The sequence below is a fragment of the Vulpes vulpes genome, chromosome 4 (assembly GCF_048418805.1).
Source record: "Vulpes vulpes isolate BD-2025 chromosome 4, VulVul3, whole genome shotgun sequence".
NCBI classification, from domain to species: domain Eukaryota; kingdom Metazoa; phylum Chordata; class Mammalia; order Carnivora; family Canidae; genus Vulpes; species Vulpes vulpes.
In genome coordinates, this window is record NC_132783.1 from 32,997,280 (window position 1) to 33,022,884 (window position 25,605).

General features: G+C 38.9%; 1 protein-coding gene across 28 annotated transcripts in view; it reads right to left on the bottom strand.

The window, feature by feature from the left end:
- Positions 1-21,705, bottom strand: part of ANK2 (ankyrin 2) — a 543,251-nt gene extending 521,546 nt beyond the window's left edge. For 11 of the 28 annotated variants that reach the window (XM_072755462.1, XM_072755451.1, XM_072755441.1 and 8 more), the window contains exon 1: positions 21,489-21,683. The gene's annotated coding sequence lies outside the window, so the exon portion shown is untranslated. Of the gene's footprint in view, positions 1-21,488 lie in introns of all 28 variants that reach the window. The other 17 variants (XM_072755474.1, XM_072755467.1, XM_072755459.1 and 14 more) reach the window with 4 other exon arrangements.
- Between the last annotated feature and the right edge of the window lie 3,900 nt (positions 21,706-25,605).

Sequence of the window (25,605 nt, forward strand, 5' to 3'; positions counted from 1 at the left end):
CTCTTTCTCTGTCATTTCATGAATAAATAAAATCTTTAAAAAAAATAAAAATTAAAAAAAATAAAATAAATTAAAAAATAAAAATCACATAGTAGCAAGTGGAGAGTCATTACAGACCTAAGAATGAAAATGGGGCACCTGGTTGGCTCAGTCAATTAAGCATCTAACTCTTAATTTTGGCTCAGGTCATGATCTCAGGGTTGTGCAATCCCGCCCCATGTTGGGCTCTGCACTTAGCAGGAAGTCTGCTTCTCTCCCTCTCCCTCTGCCCTTCCCCCAGCTCACATGCATGCAAACAGGTACCCACATGCCTTCTGCCTCTAAAATAAGGGACATCTGGGTGGCTCAGTGGTTGAGCATCTGCCTTTGGCTCAGGTCATGATACCAGGGTCCTAGTATCGAGTTCCACATCGGGCTCCCTGCAGAGTCTGCTTCTCCCTCTGCCTGTGTCTCTGCCTCTCCTTCTGTGTCTCTCATGAATGGATGGATAAAATCTTTTTTAAAAAATAAATAAAATTAAATAAAATAAATGAATAAATCTTAAAAAAAAAGAATGAAAGCAAAATCATCACAAATGTGATTTAGAAAGATAAATACAGTAGCTGTGTGGTAGGGATGGTCATCTGAGGAGACAACTCTTGGGCTAGAGGCCAGTCAGGAGCCTTCAAAAATTATACAATATTACTATCAAAAATATATACAAGACTAGGGTGCTTGCAGGCTCAGTCAGTAGAACATGTGACTCTTGATCTCAGTGTGGTGAGTTCTAGCCCTACACTAGACACAGAGATTACTTTAAAAAAGAAAGAAAGAAAAAAAAAAAAAGAAATATATATATGTGTGTGTATACATGCATGTGTGAGTGCATATGTATATATGCGCATACATAAGATAGACCTTCTAAGGCCTAAATAGACACAGAAAGTGGTATAAGGATGCATTCAATAATTAAAATACACAGAACTTGGTGACAAATTTATTGTGAGAAACAAGACATTCAGAGGAATCAAGAATGACTAAAATTTCTAGTTCAAACCGCTGAATAATGACCATTAACTGAGATGGGGAAATTGGTAGAAGATGTAGGCTTAGAGAAAACAATTAGTTCAGGGATGCCTGGGTGGCTCAGTTAATTAAGCATCTGCCTTCAGCTCAGGTCATGATCCCAGGGTCCTGGGTTCAAGTCCCACATTGGGCTCCCTGCTCAGCAGGTAGTCTGCTTCTCCCTCTCCCTCTGCTGTTCCCCTTGCTCATTCTCTCTCTCTCTCAAATAAATACAATCCTAAAATTAGTTCAGATTTGTCTTGACATCTTTCATGTATCTGCAGGACTCATAGAAGACATCACATGTCTTAACTAACTGAAGAAGGGAAATTCTGGGACACCTGGGTGGCTCAGCAATTGAGCATCTGCCTTTAGCTCAGGGCGTGATCCTGGGTCCAGGGATCGAGGCCCGCATCAGGCTCCCTGCATGGAGCCTACTTCTCTCTCTACCTATGTCTCTGCCTCTCTCTGTCTGTGTCTCACATGAATAAATAAATAAAATCTTTAAAAAAGGGAAATCCTTTCACAACATATATGTATATCAAATCACCATGATGTTCATTTTAAATATTTTAACAATTTTATACAACAGTTATGCCTCAATAAAGCTGATATTTTTATTTTTACTTTTTAAAAATAAACTCTACATCCAATGCGGGGCTTAAACTCATAACCTCGAAATCAAGAGTCATGTGCTCTATCAACTGAGCCAGCCAGGCACCCTAAAGCTATTTTTTTTAAATCTAATGAACCACTAAAAAAGGCAGAAGACCTCACAGAGTAGACAGATACATGAACCTGGAAAATCAAAGAGTGGGTCTGAAGGTATTTTAGCAGAAACCCTTACTTTTGCCCCCATATCCCTCCTTTTATTCTTCCTCATGCTTATCAAAACGGTTTTTACTGAGCTGCCTGGGTGGTGCAGTTAGTTAAGCATCATGACTCTTGATTTCAGCTCAGGTCCTAATGTCAGGGTCATGAGATAGAGCCCCACATCAGGCTCTGCAAACAGCGTGGAGTCCTCTATGAGTTTCTCTCTCCCTCTGCCTTTGCCTCCTCCTGCCCCTCGCTCTCTCCCTCTCTCTCTCTCTAAAATAAATAAATAAACCTAAAAAAAAACCAGGTAGTTTTTACAGAATACATAGCCATTCATTTCCCAGCTTCCCTTGAAGCTACATGTGGTCGGGTGACTGCATCCTCACCAATGTAATTGAAGCAGACATGTCATGTACAACTTCTTTTCACTTCCTTATAAGGAAATTGTTACCTTCGATTCCTGGATGTTGAAACACAGACATGGTGCTACTGAACTATTTTGGATGGTGCAGATAATGACAACACCTTAGAGGATGGTAGGGCAACAAGAGAGAAGAAAATTGAGCGACTCATGGAGCAGAATCACCTATCTGCCTTGTTGTTACAGTAGCACATCCTTACTCTAACTAATGCAGGAGTCATCTGCACATAGTTGAAACCTCAGGATGAATGAGATCAGTCAGGAAAAGAAGGGAGAAAACTTAGAGGAGCACAATTACAAATAACAATCTCTAAAAAGTGAGTTAAGTTCCATTCATCAGATTAAAAAGAAACAGCCACAGATGTAGGAGGAGATTAAGAGGGAGGAGAATGCTTCAGACAAAAAGCCTGGTTCAGAAATGTAAATAGGGCAGGGGAAAACTAGAAGGGGTATTAAAAAGAAGCTAATAGATTTGGTAACTTTTGCCACAACAAAGTCAGTGAAGTTGTAGAGGTAGATGGCCTATTAAAAGTAAATAGGAAGGGATGCCTGGGTCGCTCAGTTGGTTAAGCATCTGCCTTCAGCTCAGATCATGATCCCAGGGTCCTGGGATGGAGCCCCACATCTGGTTCCCTGTTCCAGGGAAGCCTGCTTCTCCGTCTCCCTCTGCCTGCCACTCTCCCTGCTTATGCTCGCTCTCTCTGTCAAATAAAATCTTAAAAAAAAAAAAAAGAAAGAAAGAAAGAAAGAGAGTTAATAGGAAGAGGAGCACCTGGGTGGTTCAGTTAAGCATCTGCCTTCAGCTCAAGTCATGATCCCAAGGTCCTGGGATGAAGCCCCATGTCAGGCTCCCTGTTTGTGGGGAGCCTGCTTCTCCCTCTCGTCCCCCCTTATTCTCTCTCTTGCTATCTCTCTCTCTCTTAAATAAATAAATTAAATCTTTTTTAAAAATACAAAAATAAAGGGAATAAGAGAGATGGGGAAAAAAAGCATTTTGCAAGTCAGGATTACAATTTCTTACATAGACTTAACAAAACCCTTAAATGTGAGTCAATGTAAAGTCACGGTGACTCAAAGGAGTTAGAAACCAAATAAGAAGCTTCATTTGCCATCCTAGATCTGGCTGGGCACCCTTGTCAGCCCCAACACTGGAAGTCAGGTCAAGGAGATGAGGGCAAGTTTTTATCCTAACCTTAGAACCTCCACATTCCAAGAAAATTCCCAAGATTTAAAAATAACTTTTGGGAATCCCACATTCTTATAAACTCTTTTCAGTAAATTGATGGATGTTGACAGATACCTCCAAACTGACACTGGTGGTGCCTCTGTGACATGTTGGCAGTATGCAATCCACACAGGCACATAAGAAGGGGAGTGAGTGTCAGTTAATTTCCCAGGAGACGTGCTATTTCCATCTATCACATCCCTGCAGTTAGAGCACTTCCATCTAACTTTCCCTTTCCCTAGAGAGGGCTCCAGGTGCCTGCCCTTCTTTAATTGGTTTCTATTCTCACACCTTCCTTTTAAGTCATCGTTTTCTGGGATAATTGGTATCTGTGAATTCTCACTAGAGTCAGTTTCCTTCTATTGAAAGGAACTTAAATTGCAACCTAAGGAAGAAATATATTCTATGTTAACTGACTTTTCTCTGTTGTTCAACAACTAGTCCTATTTGTTGCATTCTGTAGTAGTTTATACAAAGGGAAAAAAAACACCTTAAGTAAATGACGGTCACCAATATTTGAGCCCCATCTTCAGATAATTGATTATAAAGATCAATTATAATTTATTGATCCTAACAATTAGGCAATAGATGTTGCATGTTCCCATACTAGTTTCTTTTCCCTACTAGTGAAATTTTATACCCACATTAATTGCTAATTAGAAATTTTGAGAAAAAAAAAGTTTGATAGCTATTTTGCAATTTTGTTAGCATAACAGGATTTCTTGAACCACTGCTTATCCTTTTCTACAGCTGAATTCCTTATTTGGTTATGCCATGATGGTAGGGATGCTATCAGTATAAGCCAAGGGTAATATAAGAAATTCTGAAATGCATTGCTGTGTTTAGTATAAAGATGAATTGAATATATCATTCTTCATATTAAACAGTAAACTCCTTCTGATATCCAATGGGATTAATTTATCTCTGATCCTCATTGTAGGAATAGGTGTTTCATGTGAGCAACTGACATTAAAATTATCTAGATATTGAAAATCAAAAAACCAACTGCTTTCTTCATAGGCTCTTAGTAAGCTGAGTACAAGTTAATGTCCTCCCCTTACAAATGCATTAAATTTTATGGCATATGTTTTTCAGAACTAGGTTCACTCCTAAAACCATTTTAGTTTCTAACCCTTATCCTTCCTTTGTCTTAGTCATCTTACCTATTGTTAATTTAGCTTTTTCCTTACTTTATATATATCCTTGTGAGTTTCCACAAATTAGGGAAGGATTTAAATGGGTATATCAACTGATGGGTGATTGTAGTCCACACCTGATATTTCCATCCTAAGTTAATCCATCCATTCATTCAGTGAGTCATCCATTGACAAACACTGGGGGGGAAGCACTGAGGCAGGCACCACAAAGAATATAGTGATGGCTCCTACCATTACACTGGATATAGTGATGACTCCTACCCTTACACTGGTTTTCTTGAGAAGATCATTAATAGCCATTCTTTTAAAAAAGAAAGAAAAGAAACAAAGGGAAATAAAAGATTTCATTATAAAACACATTTGGAATCACAGACAATAGCAAGAATTCTCAGTACATTTCTCACAAGCTAATGTATATTAAAGATAAAAGTTGGTGGGATGGACCATGCAATGTTCTTAAATCTTATTTGATGCAGAACATTTTTTAACATAGAGTATCTCTTAACATTTTATGCACCATAATATGAGCTTCAGTTTGGAGAATGTTGATCTAGGACCCTCTTCACATCACTGTCAGGTATTCTCAGATAAATCAAATCCAAGATCACAATGGAGCTCCTGGTAGTTGGATGAAAACAGAAAGAAGAGTTGAAGGAGAAATGCTAATTTAATATTAATCCCTTAGCAGAGTCATACATCTCTACAGTAGACTTAATAATGCCCTCTTCCCAAAGATGTCCACATCTTAATCCTAAAAACCTGTAAATGTTACCACATATGGCAAAAGGGACTTTCCTGATGTGATTAAACTAAGGACTTTGAAATGGAAAGATCATCCAGGTAGGATTCTTATAAAGAGACAAGAGGGTCAACAAGGAAGACGTCTATGTGGTGACAGAACCAGAGGCTGGAGTAATGTTCTTTGGATACAGAGGATGGCATCAGGAGCCAAGAAATACAGGTAGCCTCTAGAATTTCAAAAAAGCAAAGAAACAAATCCTCCCCTAGAGACTTCAGAGGAACCACAATCCTGCCAACACCTTGGTTTCAGCCCAGTAAAACACACTTTGGGGACCTCTGATCTCCAGAATACTAAGTAATATTTTTGTGTTGGCCGCCAAATTTGTGGAAATTTGTTACAGGAGCAATAATAAACTAACATAATCTCTGAGTAGTTAAAAATAAATTACTCAGGAATCATTAACTCTAGTCATCACAAGTTGAAGCTATTGCTTTCTTCAGTGGGAATGTGTGTGTGTGTGTGTGTGTGTGTGTGTTTAAAGATTTTATCTATTCATTCATGTGAGACAGAGAGAGAGGCAAAGAGACAAGCAGGCTCCATGCAGGAAGCCTGACGTGGGACTCGATCCCAGGACTCCAGGATCATGCCCTGGGCTGAAGGCAGGCACTAAACTACTGAGCCACCCAGGGATCCCCAGGAATGTTATTTTAAAAGAAGCACCAGATGTCTGCTGACATTGAAAATAATTTGAGGTGAGGGCTGTTCACCTTTTACTTAAAACATGTCTTCTTCTATCGATTTTTTTTAAAGAAGCACATACTAGGGACACCTGGGTGGCTCAGCAGTTGAGCATCTGCCTTTGGCTCAGGGCATGATCCAGATTCCTGTGATTAAGTACCACCACATCGGGCTCCTTGAATAGAGTCTGCTTCTCCTCCCTCTGCCTGTGTCTCCGCCTCTCTTTCTGTGTCTCTCATGCATAAATAAATAAAACCTTAAAAAAAAGCACATACTATTTTTTTAAGATTTTATTTATTTTTATCTAAGAGAGAGAATGAGTGGAAGGAGGGGCAAAGGGAAAAGCAGACTCCCTGAGCCAACTCAGGACTCAATCCCAAGACCCTGGGATCATGACCTAAGCAAAGGCAGACACTTAACTGACTGAGCCACCCAAGTACCCAAGAAGCACATACTATTTTTAATCAAAAATAATTACATTGAAAAAAGTAATAATAATAATTACATTGAAACTAATGAAAATCATTGGGATTTGTATATTCAGTAGAGTCTATAGTGATTCCTGAGTTATGAGAGGTTGATGCATCTTTTCATAGCCAAAAATAACCATGACCTACAGTAAATCTAACCAGAGCTAGCACAGATAGGCGAGGGTATTGGTTGAGTAAAAGAATAAGTGTTTATGTAACAAACCTATATCTGAGAATGATTTGGTCAATAAGATAATGTTTTGTAGGTATAACTTTTGCAACAAAGAGAAAAAGGTTAAGTTGCCAGGCTGAAGCAAAATTTCCAATGGCAGCCCTCTTGCTCTTCATACTGCAGGGGAAAAGAAGAAAAAAAAAGAGCCATCTCATAGCTCCCTGACTTGCTTCTGATTCAGGGCATCTTTAGATCAGTGTCTAAACTGGGTCTCCATCATCTGGTACAAGATGCAAAGTAATATACCTCCTGAAAAATAATTCAAGTTAAACAACTCTTCGTGTCAGAAGTTCAAGTGCAATTAAAATGTCTTTCTCTGTAATTTGTTAATAATTACCACATTACTGAATACACACACAAAAGCCTTTAGATACCCAATCCTATCTTAAAATCAAACGTAAAAGACTGAAAAGTTCTTCATCCTTCTAAATAAGCACTGCAAATTTTCTTTCTTTCTTTCTTTCTTTCTTTCTTTCTTTCTTTTTTTTTTTTTTTAACATCACACACTTGCTTAAAGGCTAAGATGTTGCGGGTCTGTCTCTAAAAATAGTGCAACCAGTCTTCACTCCAGGCAATGAAGAACCAGATATACTGTAAAGGGGATTTTCACATGCATCTAGATTATAAGGTAACAATAAAAAGATGCATGTAATCTCTTCTCTGAAACAGAAGAAACCAGGCATCACGGCATTTAAGAGGGCAATTGTCAGGGTTTCCACAAATGTTCTTTGCATGGCCCATGAGGAAGGATGGGTATTATTGGGTGACAAGCTGAAAGAAGTCAACACTCAAGTAGAAGAGTATGAAAGATGTGTGCTTCTGCTTTTACCATTTCCAGTGATAATGCTTCTGAGAGGCAGTGGAAGGCAGTGGTAATGAGTTTATATTCTGCTCCACACCTATCTGTGTTGAAATCCTGGCTCTGCTAGTGGACTTCGAGTATTACATAACCTCTCTGTTTCTTCATTTATAAAACAAAGATGATAGGACTGGCATCAATCTCATAAAATTGTTGTTAGGATTGAATGAATGAACATATAAAGTGCTTGAAACTGAAGCTATGCATAGCAAGACATTGTATATGTGTTAGCTCTTATAGTTTCATCTCTGCATTTATCTCTCTTAAATGAATCCTCACAATATTAACTGTTGGCTATGTCCTCCCTCTTAGACACTGCAGGAGCAAAATTACAAATCTTCTAGGGATCCAAATCCTTGGCTCTTATCCTCTCAACCCAGAACATTGGCCCTCAATCCAGGACCATGACTTTCAAGACAGAATTCACACATTCCTTTCCTCTAGCCCTTCAGCCTGCCTGCTTCAGTGGAAGCTTCTTGGAGCCAGGAAGGTATTTCCCTCCTGAAGAGCCTCCCAGAAATGTTAATGCTGAGTAGAAAGCTCTCTCTAAAAGAAGCAATATATCGTATGCTCACTGCTACTCTTCCCATGTACCACCTGACTCCTATCATGCTCTGTGCCACAATGCCTAAGAATCATTTGACAAAAATTCAGATTCCTAAGCCTATTCCAAGATTCTTATTCAAAGTTGATGTAGGGGGCCAAGAGAGACCACAGGATGGCCCCAGAGTGAACCCAGTTTGTGCCAGTCAGAGATGCTTGCTCTAGAGGCAGCTGTTACACTGGGGCCATGTCTTACTCCTCTTTGTACCTGCAGCATGAGGCACCAGGCCGAGAACATAATAGTTGCTTAATAAATTACTGTTGAATGAAAATGTGAGAGTAAGAGGAGAAATACTTTCATTCATAGATTGGGAACAACAATCCATTGCCCAACATACAGAGGAGTGCAAAACTAGCAGAGAAATATCAGAAACAGGCATTTTTAAGAGGTTTTCCCCCTGAAGCAGTCCCAGGCACTGAGAATGAGCAAGAGAAAATTTCAACTATTACATATAATTTTTAAGCCACCCTTTAATCAAAACACTAATAATCTCTATACCCAAGATGAAGAGCAGACATGGATCATTATGAAAGTTGGTTATTGAAATCTGATCTCATCATGAGTTAATCCTAAGATAATTGGAGAAATAAGCAGCCTCCCGGTGCTTGATCTTTTCCCTCTGCTTTATTTTATTTTTTTTTATTTATGATAGGCATCACAGAGAGAGAGAGAGAGAGAGAGAGGCAGAGACACAGGCAGAGGGAGAAGCAGGCTCCATGCACCAGGAGCCCAACGTGGGATTCGATCCCGGGTCTCCAGGATGGCATCCTGGGCCAAAGGCAGGCACCAAACTGCTGCGCCACCCAGGGATCCCCTCCCTCTGCTTTATACTGCAACTTATTACTTAAGGAGTAGTGCCATTCTATGAGAATTTGTGATGCTCCAAATCTTTTTTTTTTTCCAAATCTTAATTAATACACCAAACAGCATTTATCTGCTTCTTAAGATTTATTCATTTATTTTAGAGAGAGAGTGGAAGGGAGGAGACAGAGGGAGAGGGAGAAAATCTTAAGCAGGCTCCATGGGGCTTGATCTCATGACCCTCAAGATCATGACCTGAGTTAAAATCAAGAGTCAGATATTTAATTGACTGAGCCACGCAGGCATCCCCCCAAATAGCATTTATTTTAACCAAACCACCTTTTAATACTGAAGAAGTCATTCAAATTTGTCAAAATATGTAGTATTATCACTCTTTAAAGACTCAGCCCATGTTCATGATATCCTTCTATCAAAATAGATGAGTATCATTAGAATGACCAGGCTGTTACTAAAATATGTATGTGAAAAAAATAAATACATAAAATAAAATAAAATATGTATGTGCCCCTTCAGCAGATTTCATTGAAAAACAGCCTGATCCTGAACATCAGAGAGCCAAGTGTTCTTTCAAGTCTGCATTGCTGGCTCTATGTTATTATCTTCAACACAACTTTTCAAATCACTTAACCATTTTGCATTCTGTATACCTAAAACCTTGGGATCAGTGAACAAAAGTACAGAGCTTGTGAGGATTACATAGGAACACGGGAAAAAGAAATAAGATAATGGCAAGAAAGCTTTATCCAATCACAGATAAGGAGTGGTGCAAAATATTTCCTCACTTCACAGACATATGGTACTACTAAACATCGAAAAGTTAAGGACGCCTGGGTAGCTCAGCGATTGAGCGTCTGCCTTTGACTAAGGGCATGAATCCGGGGTCCCAAGATGAGTCCCACATTGGGCTCCCCTCAGGGAGCCTGCCTCTCCCTCTGCCCATGTGTCTGCCTTTCTCTGTGTGTGTGTGTGTCTCTCATGAATTTAAAAAAAAAAAAAAAAAGAATTGAAAGGTTATAGGATGTAGGCAGAAAGTAAGAAGAGGGGATGTTAGAAAAGTCCACAGGGGAAAGAGGAAAGAGTGACCATGATTTGATAGAGGAAAGTAGAGCAATAAAGCGAAGGCCTTAAGATGTTTCAAATATAAGGAATATATGGAAAAGAGAAATACCAAGAGAGCAGATGAAATAGTAATTCTCATGTGTTGCTAGAAAAAAAAGGGACACCTGGGTGGCTCAGCAGTTGAGCTTCTGCCTTGGGCCCAGGACATGATTCTGGGATCACAGGATCAAGTCCCTCATTGCGCTCACTGCATGGAGCCTGCTTCTCCCTCTGCCTGTGTCTCTGCCTCTCTCTCTCATTCTCTGTGTCTCTCATGAATAAATAAATAAAATATTTTAAAAAAAGAAAAAAATTAATCAATTTTCAGGCAAATGCCATGATTTGATGGAAAGATTAATTTGTCATGATTCTATTTAGTTGTTTTTTTTTTTTTTAAGTAATCTCCACATCCAGTGTGGGGCTTGAACTCAAAACCCCAAGATCAAGAGTCACACGATCCACTGACTAAACCAGCCAGACCCCCCAATACTTTTTAGTTTTAATTCCCACACTGAATTTAGACAGAGGACAGGGAATAAAACAGACACAGAGTTACATCAGGCTAACTTTTTAATCCTAAAACTGAACTGGAAACTATGGATGAGGCAGAGAGGGCAAGGCAGAGAGGAAGAACACTATTTCCACAGCTCAAGGTTAAAATGCAGTGTGGTTTGCATTCTATCTGGTCCTTTCTGGACTGAGACAGTCTGAAAATTAGCATCCTCAATATGCAAGAAGGCTTCCTGGGATAAGAAGCTGTGACCCAAACAATACCTGGAGGGTCTCCAGAAAGACTAATAGGAGAATTACAGAATGATTTCTCTCAGCAAAAAGCTCAGGGCAGCTGTCTTTCTTTCTTTCTTTCTTTCTTTCTTTCTTTCTTTCTTTCTTTCTTTCTTTTTTATTCCTGAAAATGATTGGGAGAAAGAATAATCTTCATTACTGGGAAAAAGTGAAGAAAGGGAGAAGAGTGCCTTACTTATTTAGCATCTATTTATAAGGTCCTGTACAATGGACTTTGCACGTGTTATTTCAATTAATCCTCAAATATTAACAAAAATTTTCATCTTATTCAACACTGTATGATAGGCACTATACGAAGGATTTTTTTAGATTTATTTATTTATTTACTTATTTATTCATTCATTCATTCATTCATGAGAGACACAGAGAGAGAGAGAGAAAGAGAGAGAGAGGCAGAGACACAGGCAGAGGGAGAAGCAGGCTCCACGCAGGGAGCCTGACGCGGGACTCAATCCCGGGTCTCCAGGATCAGGCCCTGGGCTGAAGGCGGCGCTAAACCGCCGAGCCACCTAGGCTGCCCTATTTTATTTAATTCTTAAAACAATCTCGGAGTCAGATATTATTGTTATTCCCAATATAAGAGACTTAGAAAGAATAAGTAACTTGTCCAAGGTCCTATGATTAATAAGTGATCCAGGGTTAAAATACAGGTCTGTCTAACTCTCTCGCATTTATACTAAGCTAACATACAGAAAGTAAAAATGCAAGAATTTTTCAATTAAAATATAACTCTCTTAAAATTCCATAGTTTTACTACTCACTATAAATACATAAGTATACAAGGTAAAGCAGTTAGAAAAAAAATATTTAAAGAAATAGCAAAAGAAACATTCTAAGGGCTGCCTGGTTGGCTCAGTCAGTAGAGCATGTGACTCTTGATCTTGGGGTCATAAGCTTGAGCCCCACATTGGCAGTAGAGCTTAATTTTTTAAAAATTCTAAATATCCATCCATAGGAGACCAAATTAGGGTACAATAAAATGCTATACGGTCTTTAAGAAGAATGAACCAACTCTATTTAGACTAATCAAAATTTGATGAGGGAAGTGTCTTCGTTGAACAATCCCAGGTGGGGATCCCTGGGTGGCTCAGCGGTGTGGTGCCTGCCTTTGGCCCAGGGCATGATCCTGGAGTCCCGGGATCGAGTCCCACATTGGGCTTTCTGCGTGGAGCCTGCTTCTCCCTCTGCCTGTGTCTCTGCCTCTCTCTCTTTGTGTCTCTCATGAATGAATAAATAAAATATTTAATAAAAAATAAAATAAATTTAAAAATTTTTTTAAAAACAATCCCAGGTAATAAATGCAAAATGAATGAATTAGAAAGTTATTTTGCAACCCTTAATGGAATAAAGGACTAAAGCAAAAAGAATCACTGGATGCCAAAAACATTAGGTGAAACATTAATGGGAAACTTTATACAGGCAAATCAGACTGATACCACCCAAGCCCTCTGCTCAATCTTAGGATCACTCAAAATGAAACATGAGATGTATGAGCCTTCCAAAGTGATACAGCAAGAAAACAAGAACCACTTAAACAAGAAGCACTTAGAAAGAATTCTTGCCAAAAATATTCAACATGAATTTCATCAAGCCTCAAATACAAGGAATAGAGGAACAAGTGGAATAGTACTTGGAGGAGACAGTCAAACACAGAAAGTGGGGTCTTCTACAGGATAAAAATCTAGATTTTTAGGGGCGCCTGGGTGGCACAGTGGTTGAGGGTCTGCCTTTGGCTCAGGTCATGATCCCAGAGTCCCCAGATCGAGTCCCACATCAGGCTCCTTGCATGGACCCTGCTTCTCCCTCTGCCTGTGTCTCTGCCCTCTCTCTGTGTGTCTCTCATGAATAAAAATATAAAATCTTTTTAAAAATCTAGTTTTTTTATTTATTTATTTTTTTTTTTTTTTTAAGATAGAGAGAGAGAGGCAGAGACACAGGCAGAGGGAGAAGCAGGCTCCATGCACCAGGAGCCCGACGTGGGACTCGATCCCAGGTCTCCAGGATCGCGCCCCTGGCCAAAGGCAGGCACTAAACTGCTGCGCCACCCAGGGATCCCAAAAATCTAGTTTTTTTAAATAAATGAATGACTTTTTTAAGGAAAAGAGGGATTAAAGTTTAAAATCATATGTGATCAATATCATATGTGAACCCAATGTGACTCGTTATTCAAACAAAACAACTATAAAAAGATACTTTTGAGAAAATCAAGTAAACTGGAAAATAGGCTGGATTTTGGATTATACTAAGAATTATTGTTGGGGTGCCTGGGTGGCTCAGTCAGTTAAGGGGCCAACTTTTGTTTTCAGCTCAGGTCATGATCTCAGGGTCCTGGGATGGAGCCCCATGGTGGGCTCTACACTCAGCAGGGAGTCTGATGGGGAGTCTCTCTCTCTTTCTCCCTCTCCCTTTCTCCTCGTCCCCACTTGTGCTCTCTCTCTCTTTTTTTCCTCTAAAATAAATAAACCTTTTTTAAAAGAAAGAATTACTTTTAATTTTCAGAGATGTGAAAATGGTATTGTGATTTATTGATAAGTCTTTATGTCTTAGAAATACACACTAAAGTATTTATAGGTAAAATTACATGATATCTAGGATTTATATCAAAATACTCCACAGACACCTGGGTGGCTTAGCAGTTAAGTGCCTGCCTTCGGCCCAAGGCGTGATCCTGGAGTTCCACGATCGAGTCTCACATCAGGCTCCCTGCATGGAGCCTGCCTCTCCCTCTGCCTGTGTCTCTGCCTCTCTCTGTGTGTCTCTTATGAATAAATAAATACAATTTTAAAATATTTTTTAAAAATAAAATACTCCAGAGAGGGGCACCTGGGTGGCTCACGGGTTGAACATATGCCTTTGGCTCAGTAGTGATCCTGGGATCCTGGAATCAAGTCCCACATCAGACTCCCCTCAAGGAGCCTGCTCCTCCCTCTGCCTATGTCTCTGCCTCTCTCTGTGTGTCTCTCATGAATAAATAAATAAAATCTTTAAAAGAAAAAAAACAAAAAACTGTTCCATGTCCAAATGAGATTTACCTCACAATGTAAGTACTACAGATCATTTTCTGTCCTTCCAACCTACTTGGTCTAGCTAAGTATAGATTAACTAACATATACTGTGCTAGCTATCTTTAGGAAGATTTGCTTTTTCTAAAGTAAATTTTAAAGAATTTAAATATGTTAGTGCCTAAAAACAAGTATATAGTTGTCTGTTTACAGCAACAATGTAGATTTAACTGAGGCAGCATACTGGGAGCTTATAAAGCACCCATATGGGACGCCTGAGTGGCTCAGCAGTTGAGTGTCTTCCTTTAGCTCAGGGTGTGATCCCAGGTCTGAGGATTGAGTCCCACACCAGGCTTTCCTTAGGAAGCCTGCTTCTCCCTCTGCCTGTGTCTCTGCCTCTCTCTGTGTGTCTCTCATGAATAAATAAATAAAATCTTTAAAAAAAAAAAAAAGGCACCCATACATTTCCTTTTTTTTTTCCTTTTAAAATATTTCTTCTAAATTTCCTCTTTTCTTTTTTTTTAAGATTTCCTCTTTTCAATCTCAAATGGAAACAAAGCAAAAATGCATAACAAGTAGAAAACCATGGAATGTTATTCCCTGTGTGAGATTTTAGAGCAACAATTATTTTTAGTAACATCTGAGCCAAATGTTCTTACAGAATTCCATTTATTCTGAAAGTGAATACCATACAATACCAGAATGAGGTGTTTAAAATTCTGCAGTATTATTCTACAAGTAACTTTACAACGAGAAAGAATATTTTTTTATATATGGATATCAACAAAATTTTCATAAGCATAAAATGTACAATGTGAAGGAACAATAGTCCTTTCTGATTAAAACAAAATAATCGTATGACTGTAAAATGATGCAAAATCTACTCTCAACACACCTTTATTCTTCATTAGGGATGGTTTAATGTTTCCATTATTATAAAACCCAATGATAGGGGTTCCAGGGTGGTTCAGTGGGTTAAGCATCTGCCTTTGATTCAGGTCATGGTCTCCAGGATCATGGGATGGAGCCCTGCTCAGAGGGGAATCTGCTTCTCCTTCCCCCTTTCCCACTGTGCACTCTCTTTCTCTCTCTCTCTCTCTCTCTCAAATAAATAAAATCTTTTTTAAAATTTTAAAAATAAATAAAAATTTTTGAACCCCAATAATATTAAGATATAAGGAAAAATTATGAATTAAGACATTGATATTCCAACACCAAGATGAGAAAAGATCTAATCATGTGAAACTTTTAGAACCTATTTTTTTCATTAGCACTTGAATACTACATTCAAGGGTATACTTTTAAGTGTCACAAACAAAAACCACAACAATGGATAGTCTGATTAGCATGAAAGGATCTGTGAAACTGCTTTGCTAAAAAACAAGACACAAGCAAGTCAGTTTGGATTATTTACATTTTGTTTTCTGTTTTTTGTTCTGTTTTTCTACAATGTGTTCTCTTCAAATGTCAAAGAAATCCTACTTTGAGCTTCAACCACTAAACTTACACCTTTAAAGAGGTGGGCCTCATGGCAGATGGCAATTTTGAGAATAAAGAACATCCTACACCAATCCCTGTGCTCATTTCTAGGAAGACAAAGGTGATAAAACAGCCCTTCTCTCAAGGAGCATTAAAGAAGTCTAAGGTGGGAGCCTGGGTGGCTCAGTCAGTTGGGCATGTCTGTTTTTGACTCAAGTCATGATCCTGGGGTCCTTGGATTGAGTCCTGAATGGGGCTCCCTGCCCCTTGGGGAGTCTGCTACACCCTCTGCCCCACCCCCTGCTCATGCATGCTCTTTCTCTCAAATAAATAAATAAAATCTTAAAACAAATAGAAGTCTAAGGTAAGTGGATAATTAACTACTCAAGTTAGGGAAAATGGACTGATGTGCAAGAGGAGGAAAACATAATAAATATGATACTGTGCTTTTTCAGACTTCTAATCAAAGTGTTCTGTGAAATATTTTTATTAGGGCATTAAGTTATACTGATTACTTTTAGGAAATCCCTAATTATTTCACTGCAAGTTAAACTGACTACAAAGCTACCATGTATTGGATAGTTAAAAGAACTGTGCTTTTAAGAATAAGGTCCTATACTACAAATTTTTGTTGAATTATGATATTTTCATTGGGAACTTGCTGTGGGGACTGTCTTCTAGGTACTTATAGCAGATATAGCAGGCAATTATTACTCCTAAGCATTTGCCATTTCTTTTAACCATATCACACCACAATTTATTGACACAATGAAATCTTATCAAAAATAAAGGCATTCTCTCCTTAGGTATAAGGAGAGAATATAACCCCTCCCCAAATCTGTGTGTTATAGATAAAAAGGTCTTTGTCACAACCTTTATGTTTGTGTGCACAACTCTATGGAAATCTATACTTGAAACAATAGCATAAGTTATAGATAGAGCTTTAGACTTAGGAAGACCTGGTTGGAATCTGAGCTGACAAGTCATGAGCTTTAGTGCAAGTTCACCTTACCATCTGTGAAATGTCCATAAATAAATGGAAGGTTATGAAGGGTCTAGCATATGGGAAGTGCTCAGCATATGCCAGTTGCTATTGTTGTTATTATTATTACTTTTGATACTTCCTCAAAAACCAGCTTAATCTCATACAAAAGGCACAAATCAAATTAAGATTAAAACTAAGGAACAAAGATCTAACAATGTCAATAAAACCCAATACTAGGTCTTAAATGATGGAATGTTCTTTTTGACAGAGGACAGTGGATAATCTTTTCCTAAATCATTTTCCACATATATATTTTTCTACCAAATCTTCTCAAAAGTTGTGTTGTGATGATTGATATTTTCAAGTATGGTGTTGTGCAACAGAACTTCATGACTTCTTTTCCATGCTCAAGATAAAGGGAAAAAATATCCTGAAGACCTACATCAAACCCAAAGACCCAAAAGATAATAAATAAACACAGTTTTCATGAGGAAGCCCTCCATCTAAACAGTTTAGACAGTTGGGTGTAAATTAAGTTTAAGAGATTGTTCTAAAAAATCAGAATTAATCAAAACAGACTGGAGTGTAGGAGCTTAAATTCATGATCAAAGAAATCAATCTATAACTTCCATTGACCCCAAACAGTAATCTCAGATTTCACATTGAAGCTGGCAAAGTTACTAGCACAGTAAACAGTAGCATCTGGCTCTCATGTGGGATGGTGTATACAATGGGCTGATCCATAACTTTAGTCTACTTTAGACATTTAGATGGATGGGCTAAGAGCCCAGTGTGTTATAATAACCCTGAAAAGCTTTTGGCTCTGGCTGTGAACACATTAGCATTAACTTAAATCTGTTGCTTTGTTTACAGCAAGAGATATTCGCTTGTGCTTTCTCCCTAAATGGAACCAGTTAAAGGCATCCAAGACCTTAAAAAGTGGAATTTACAACAAGGACAGCAGCTATTCACTGTATTGAGGTTTCCTTGACCATTATTTTTGCATTTCCTCTTAGATCTGTTTAAAGTAAGTGATATCTTTATTTGAAGTCTTTGTCTCTTCATATTAGAAATATTAACACCCAACTTCTCTTTTCTGTTTTCTTTTTTCCCAATATAACCTGAAACTTAAAATAAGAAATCAGCCGGAGGGTTCCTTGAAGATGTCACCATTTAGAAATGTCACACATGCAGCCATTTGTTTCTGAGCTAGAGTGCAGGCTCTTTGGAACAGTGTCCCAATTATTCTTGCTGAAACCACTCAAAGCCACCAGAACTAATTTCTTCCAATATATCACTATAGTTTAATGTCTAGAATGAAAAGATGCTCTCACTAGATCAGGAGAAACTGATTATTACACATTAAGGATAGAATCAGAGGTCCTCTGTATTGTAGTCAAGATTTCTAAAAAATGTAATTAAACAACACCCAATCTAATGATGTGTTTATTGCTTTTACAAACAGCATTTGTATAGATGAATTACATGTGACATGTATTCATATTTATCTTGATTTCAAACAAATATGAATCTCACTCTGACTAAAACGAGACCGAGTAATTAACAGATGGGTATTCTAATATAATTATGGAAGAGCATAACATTGTGTTACCTTTTAAATCTTAATATACTCATAAGCAGGCACTATAATGTTCTGTATATTCTATCATTCAATCAACAACTATTTTTTGAAAATCTCTTTCAGGTCTAGCAGTAATTTAAAGAGAGTAAATTAAGCTGAAACATCTCTTAAATGGTTTTAAATAGTCACCGTGAATAGGGCCTGCATAAAGAAACAACATTAATATGACTCAGAAAACTACCCAGAGGTGCCTGGCTAGCTCAGTCAGTGGAGCACGTGACACTTGATCTCAGGGTTGTGAGTTCAAGCACCATGTTGATGTAGAGAGTACTTAAATATAAAATCTTTGAAAAAAAAAAAAAAAACAGAAAAAAAAACTACCCAAATGGGAAGAAGCTTCTCAGTGTTATTGTGATATCTGTTTGCCTTATTTGAATAATGATTACTTTACTAATTAGAGTAGTCCACATTCTCAGCAAGGCAGGATTGGAAAACTAATAATCATGTATTTGAGATCTCATAACATGACCCACAAAGAACATACTACTCCCCTAAGAAAAAATTTAATTTTCTTTTTAAGGATTTTCCAACCTAGTCTAAAATATTCTTAGGAGGGGATCCCTGGGTGGCTCAGAGGTTTAGCTCCTGCCTTTGGCTCAGGGCGTGATCCTGGAGTCCCGGGATCGAGTCCTGCGCCGGGCTCCCAGTATGGGGCCTGCTTCTTCTCTGCCTGTGTCTCTGCCTCTCTCTCTCTCTCTCTCTCTGTCTGTCTCTCTCTCTGTTTATCATGAATAAATAAATCTTTTTAAAAAATAAAATAAAATATTCTTAGGAAAAAAATGTGAAATTGTACTGATTTTACTAGTCCAGTAGTACCACAGCTAAATAAAATGAAAAAATAACCTAAAATTGGAAAAAAAAAAAAACAAAACACCTAACTTTGTAAGAAAATGCCTTCTCCTTAAGTTATGTGATTGTGAAAGGTGCACCGAGAGCCAGGAGAGCAGCTCTTGGTCCTGATTCTGTCATTCATGACACGTATAACTCAGGCCAGTCTCCCCCCTCTGTAAAAGAGGATGGACTGGGGCACCTGGGTGGCTCAGTAGGTTGTGTCTGCCTTCAGCTCAGGTCATGCTCCCGGGGTCCTGGGATCAAGACCTGCATCAGGCTTCCTGCTCGGCAGAGAGACTGCTTCTCCCTCTACTTCTCCCTATGCCTGCTGTTTCCCCATGCTTGTGCTCTCTCTGTCAAATAAATAAATAAAAATTTAAAAAATAATAATAAGAGGATGGACTGTCAGTCCTTAAGGTCTGTTTCAGTTCTAAGTCTCTGACTGCATCAGTCTTCTCTGAAAAGTAGAAATCTGGGGTGTAGATGGCCCCTATGCATTAATCATGGGCTGCTGAAAACGACGATTAAGACATGAAGAAAACAAAGACACCAAACAGAGCTTTTGTGAGTGAGATGGGGAAATGAGTAATTTTCTTCCATGTCTTTTTATACTAGTGTATTCATTTTTGAAGAAAAGAAATTCTAAAACTCCCCTAAAATGGCATGCCTACCCTGAGAAGCAGGTGGTGTGTGCCTGCAGAGATGAGGACTCCTTGGTTTTATAATCAAAGAATCAATGTGCCAAAGCATGGGCATCAGTTCATCAGGCTTCCCTACAGAGAGATACTGTGTTTGGCATGTAGCCAAAAAAGGGGGTGTGGTCTGGGCTGGGTCAGTAAGAGTATCTCTGAAAACATTTCTCACACTGTGCTCACCTACTCTCCTCCAGCAAGTACCAGCTGCATATCCTGTGCCCTTTGTCAGCTCTTCTGAAATGGCTAACAAAATTACAAACAGTAATAAGGATAAATCTAGCTTCCAGGATAAATCTAGCTTCACTCAACAATATGGAGGGAGAACAAGATGGGGTGGGGCAGGAAAGAGGGAACCTTCATTTTTCTATGGCTTCATTTTATTTGGCTGTACTCTGTTTCATAGGACTCAAACAATGAATTAGATAGAACCTTCTCTGCACTTCGTGCTTATGCAGTTCATTGGAATAAAATGGCAAGTGAATAATCCATGTTCACAACACTATGGGTGGGGCAAGCTCTTGTCTGTTGTCTGATGTTCTGTGACTTAAGTCATCTATTGCAAAAGCCTATAAAAAAGAATAGATCTCATCTAAGCATACTTTGTTTGCTCTCATCCCTCCATTTTTCCCACCCAAAAGTTTCTTCAATGCCTAAATGTATCTAGAATCAGGCTTTGCAAAGCCTACAGTTTGTGCAGAGACTCAAAGAAAAGACTAGGGTGATTCCTAAAAACAAAGCAAAAAAAGAATAAATATTTCCCAGTGCTTAAAGACATAGCCTAATTATTTAATTATCTGCTTATGTCTTTCAAGACATCCTACACCTCGACCTAAAACTCTGTCAAGTGTTCACAGAGAAGTGCCAAGGCAAATAAACAATCTCTTCTCCTAATTTTCCCTTTAAAGCCCCTTCCAACTGCACTTACTTTCAGTCTCTCTTAAAACAAATTTAGTGTTATAGGCCCTGAAGGAACAATAAGATGTTACTGAATGTATTCCCTTGCTCTCCAAAAAGACCACACCTAAACATCACAGAGGTGAGGCTCTCTCCTGATGCATGAGTGTGGGAATGCAATGCTTGTTACCAGCAGAACAACAAAAAACAGTGCCTAGAAATCCTCACTGCTTGCACTTCTCGCCACTCTTTAACGGAGCTTCTAAAGCAAGAAAAACAATTTGCCTGTTGGGAAAAGGGAGAGAGAACTCCATCATTCTTCCACAACTGGCACCTGTTCTGTCAGTTGACACCTAATATAAAACTGACCATTAAAAAGCAATATATTAACAGCATCTCGGTTTACCAGTAAATCCTCAAATCCAACTGCTCCTCACTGCTGGTTCACCCTGCTTTCTTTCTCATCACCTACTTACCCAAAGCAAAAAAGAGGTGGCAACCACTAAATATTTCTCCAGCACAGACACAGCCGATATCTTAACACAAACAGTGATTCTGACTAAGGGAGACACCACCCTTTTTCCCCTCTCCCTGCTTACCATACAGAGAACGCCAAGACCACTCAAGGGACTGAGAATCTGAAATCAATTCACTTTTAACCAGATCTAACGAATCTATCCTACAATTACAAAAATAGAAAATGCAATTCAGAAAAACACATCGCATGGAGAACAAACCGAAATCAGGGCTGGGGGACGTTTGCACATCACCGCTGCCTATCAACTCCAGGATGGCATGGAAAGCCACGCTGCCCAGCCCAGACCCTGGGAGAGTGTTCTACAAAGGGTTTCCAGTAACCCCCATCAACACCAACACTTCCTCCCTGCTTCCAGAATGCTCTGAATAAAAATCTTCTTTAAGTACTTACTGGGAGCAGCAGCTTCTCTCTGCAATGTGCCTGTGAGTCACACAGCAGGAGGGGCCCCAGAGCAGGGCAAATCGGAGAGCCCCCAGCTTCCCTGCAGGCTGGTGTCTATGATACAGCAGCCCCGGAGCCGACTTTCCCATTACAGCCTCAGACTGTAATCCATGTGCTTTCCGCGGGCCAGTCCCAGCGGCCCACAGAGCACCACATGATCTGCTCTGACATCACATCAGCCAGACGTGACAGCCCATCCACCGGCCTCTTCTACACTAATGGGTTGCATCATTTGGGTGCCTTTGGCTTACATTTAAGCAGGTGCTACAGAGTAAGGAATTGTAGTTTTCTCACAAAATATTTTTTTGCCTGATTCCTTCTGTTGCTAACAGAAGGAAAAAATAAGCAAGAAAAACACTTGGATTTGTTTGCAGCCAGAATTTATCAGATAGAGGGAAGTAACTGGAGTTTCATGCCTAGCTCGGGGAAGGTGAAAAATGAGCTACAGTCAAGAGGCCAATAACCATGGAAGTAATTTCATCTGCAAATCACTACTACTTCCCCCTACTTTTCTGCAGACTATACATATATACATATATATATATGTTTAAGACATAAAATATTGGTGGGTTTTCTGTGAATTTTATTTAAGCTAGTTACTAGTGGTTTTAGCTCATAGAATTTCTCAGGGAGGTTAACCACTAGATCCAGTGCCATGTGTAATAATTCCACTGTGAGGCAACTCGCACTCAGTCCAACAGAAATAGACCTATAGACCCAGACAGACAGATAAGCAGGAAGAACCTAAGAATCATCTATTCATGCTTGCATTCATTCATTCAATACCCATTTACTGGTCACCTACTAGGTACCTAGCACAAAGCAGGGATAAGAGATTTACAGGCAGGGTATTCGAACAATGTGCATGGTTTTAAATAATATTTCTTTTTTTGACACAGGGCTTTTTTTTTAAGATATTTATTTATTCATGAGAGACACACAGAGAGAGGCAGAGACATAGGCAGAGGGAGAACCAGGCTCCCCGTGGGGAGCCCGATGCAGGACTCGATCCCAGGACCCTGGGGTCATGACCCGAGCCAAAGGCAGATGCTCAATCGCTGAGCCACCCAGGCATCCCTGACACAGGGCTTCTAATTCTATTTCTGTAATAAGTCAAAGAAGTAATAGCTTTATCAAAGCTCCTTATAACATGTTTTGTGTCTAATACTAAATCTGAAGCCTAGTAACAGAGCCATGTTTCATCTTGGTTTTATGATGATAAATGGCAATAAATGTAACATTTAAGGTAAGAATAACCAAAATTAATAAGCTTTTATGAAGCAAAATCATAGCTAAATTACACTGCAGTGATCAGAAGTATAATTCTTCCGTGGCTAAGAGGAGAATTCACTTAGTCTACTTTAATTGTATTACTTCCTGTGAATTTAGTTTATCGATTATATTTCACATATTTATGTAGAAACAGGATCTCTCTAATCAGCTTATAAATCCATTGAATGTCATGCACCTTGGTATTATTTACAGTGACATAATGTAAATACATGTTAAACACAATAGGTGTTCAACAAGTACTGAGAATAAATGAATTGACTCAGTATTATTCTTTATATGGTTCATTCCCTATAGAAATCAAATAGACATTAGTTGCCTCCTGGAATCTCATATTGAATTCCATAGTTACAATCAACCTGGTCATCTTTTCTTTTTTTTTTTTTTTAATTTTATTTACTTATTCATGGAAGACCAAGAGAGAGAGAGAGAGAGAGAGGCAGAAACATATGCAGAGGGAGAAGCAGGCTCCATGCGGGGAGCCCAATGCAGGACTCGATCCTGGGACTCCAGGACCCTGCCCCAGGCCAAAAGCAGGCGCCAAACCACTGAGCGACCCAGGCGTCCTGCTGGTCATCTTTTCAGGAGAAAATATCACAAGCTTGACACAAAACAAACAGATGACTTAAAAATTATATAAAAAATGACAAATAGGTTATTAGATTAATAATCATAGTTGAATAGATCATTATTAGATTAAATTATTTCCATAACAAAGAGGATATATAGATACTACTTAAATATTGATGTTATGGTTCCAGTAAATACATAAAAAATCATGCAATCCATTTTTTTTTAAAGATTTTATTTATTTACTCCTGAGAGACACTGAGAGAGAGGCAGAGACACAGGCAGAGGGAGAAGCAGACTCCATGCAGGAGCCCGATGTGGGACTCGATCCCAGGTCTCCAGGATCAGGCCCTGAGCCAAAGGCAGATGTTCAACCACTGAGCCACCCAGATGCCCCTACAATCTACTTTAAATGTAAGTAATTAAGACAAAATAATGAAGGGACGCTGGGTGGCTTAGCAGCTGAATGTCTGCCTTTGGCTCAGGACCGGGATGGAGGCCCACATCTGGCTCCCAGCATGGAGCCTGCTTCTCCCTCTGCCTGTGTCTCTGCCTCTCTCTCAGTGTCTCTCATGAGTAAATAAATAAAATCTTTGAAAATAATAATAATAATGAAAACTAAGGTTTTCATATTTTGTGATTATTCCATGGGAAAGAGCGTATTAATAAACTAAGGTACAAGAAAAGTAAAATGATACTTTTTTTACTTGAGAAATATCTTTTTGAGTTTCTTGGCATTTTTTCTTAAACTTTACAAATATAATTAACTTTGAACATTTTAAAATAACACTCCAGGTATATGTCTGTACCAACACCCCACTTAGTGATCTTTTGCCATTATCTCTTATTATATGGGCTAAGTAAAGTGGGAAATTTGGCCTCACAGACAAAATGCTCCTTCCAAAATCTATACAGCTAATAAAAGTTTAATATTCAATTGACTATACTACTACTACTGCTAAAACCCTACATATATATATGTTTAAGACATAAAATATTGGTGGGATATGATAGTAGTTTGAACTACTATCATCATTCATCTCCTGGACTATGGCAACTGCTTCCACCCTGTCCTCTAAACAGCAAGTAGAATATAGTGTGTATATATATATATATATATATATTAGGATGCCTGGGTGGCTCAGCTGTTGAGCATCTGCCTTCGGCTCAGGGCATGATACCAGAGTCCTGGGATCAAGTCCAGCATGGGGCTCCCTGCATGGAGCCTGCTTATCGCTTTGCCTGTGTCTCTGCCTCTCTCTCTCTCTCTCTCTCTCTGTCTCTCTCTCTGTGTCTCATGAATAAACAAATAATTAAAAATAATTTTTTAATAAAAAATAAAATATTTTATTCATTTATTTGACAGAGTAAGAGTACAAGCAGTGGGAGCAGCAAGCAGAGGGAGGGGGAGAAGAAGCAAGCTCCCGCAAAGCAGGGAACCGGGGGGTGCAGGACCTGATCCCAGGACTCTGGGATCATGACCCAAGCTAAAGGCAGACACTTAACTGACTGAGCCACTCAGTCGCCCCACAAGCAGGATATTCTTAAATTGAATCACTCTTCTGTTTCTTTAAGGATTTTATTTATTTATTCATGAGAGACACAAAGAGAGGCAGAGACACAGGCAGAGAGAGAAGCAGGCTCCATGCAGGGAGCCTGATGCAGGATTCAATCCCAGGATTCCAGGATCATGACCTGAGCCAAAGGCAGACACTCAACCACTGAGCCACCCGGGTGCCCCTAAATTTAATCACTCTTCTACTGAAAACCCTCCACTGGTTTCCACTTTAATTCCTCACCATGGCCTCTAAAATGCTTCAATAATATATGCAGATGTTTCCTAAGTGATTTTCCTCTCTAGTATGTAATACTGAACATTATTCTCCTTGGCTGAATTATTGTTAGGTAATTAACACATTTTCTTTTTTTTTATTTATTTTATTTTTTTAGTTTTTTTTTTTTTTTTTTTTTTAATTAACACATTTTCTACAATTAACTTATTTCATTAGAATAGTAATCAGGGCCAGCCCAAGTGGCTCAGTGGTTTAGCGCCACCTTCAGCCCAGGGCCTGATCCTGGAGACCCAGGATCGAGTCCCACATCGGGCTCCTGCATGGAGCCTGCTTCTCCCTCTGCCTGTGTCTCTGCCTCTCTCTCTGTGTCTCATGAATAAATAAGTAAAATCTTTAAAAATAAAATAAAATAG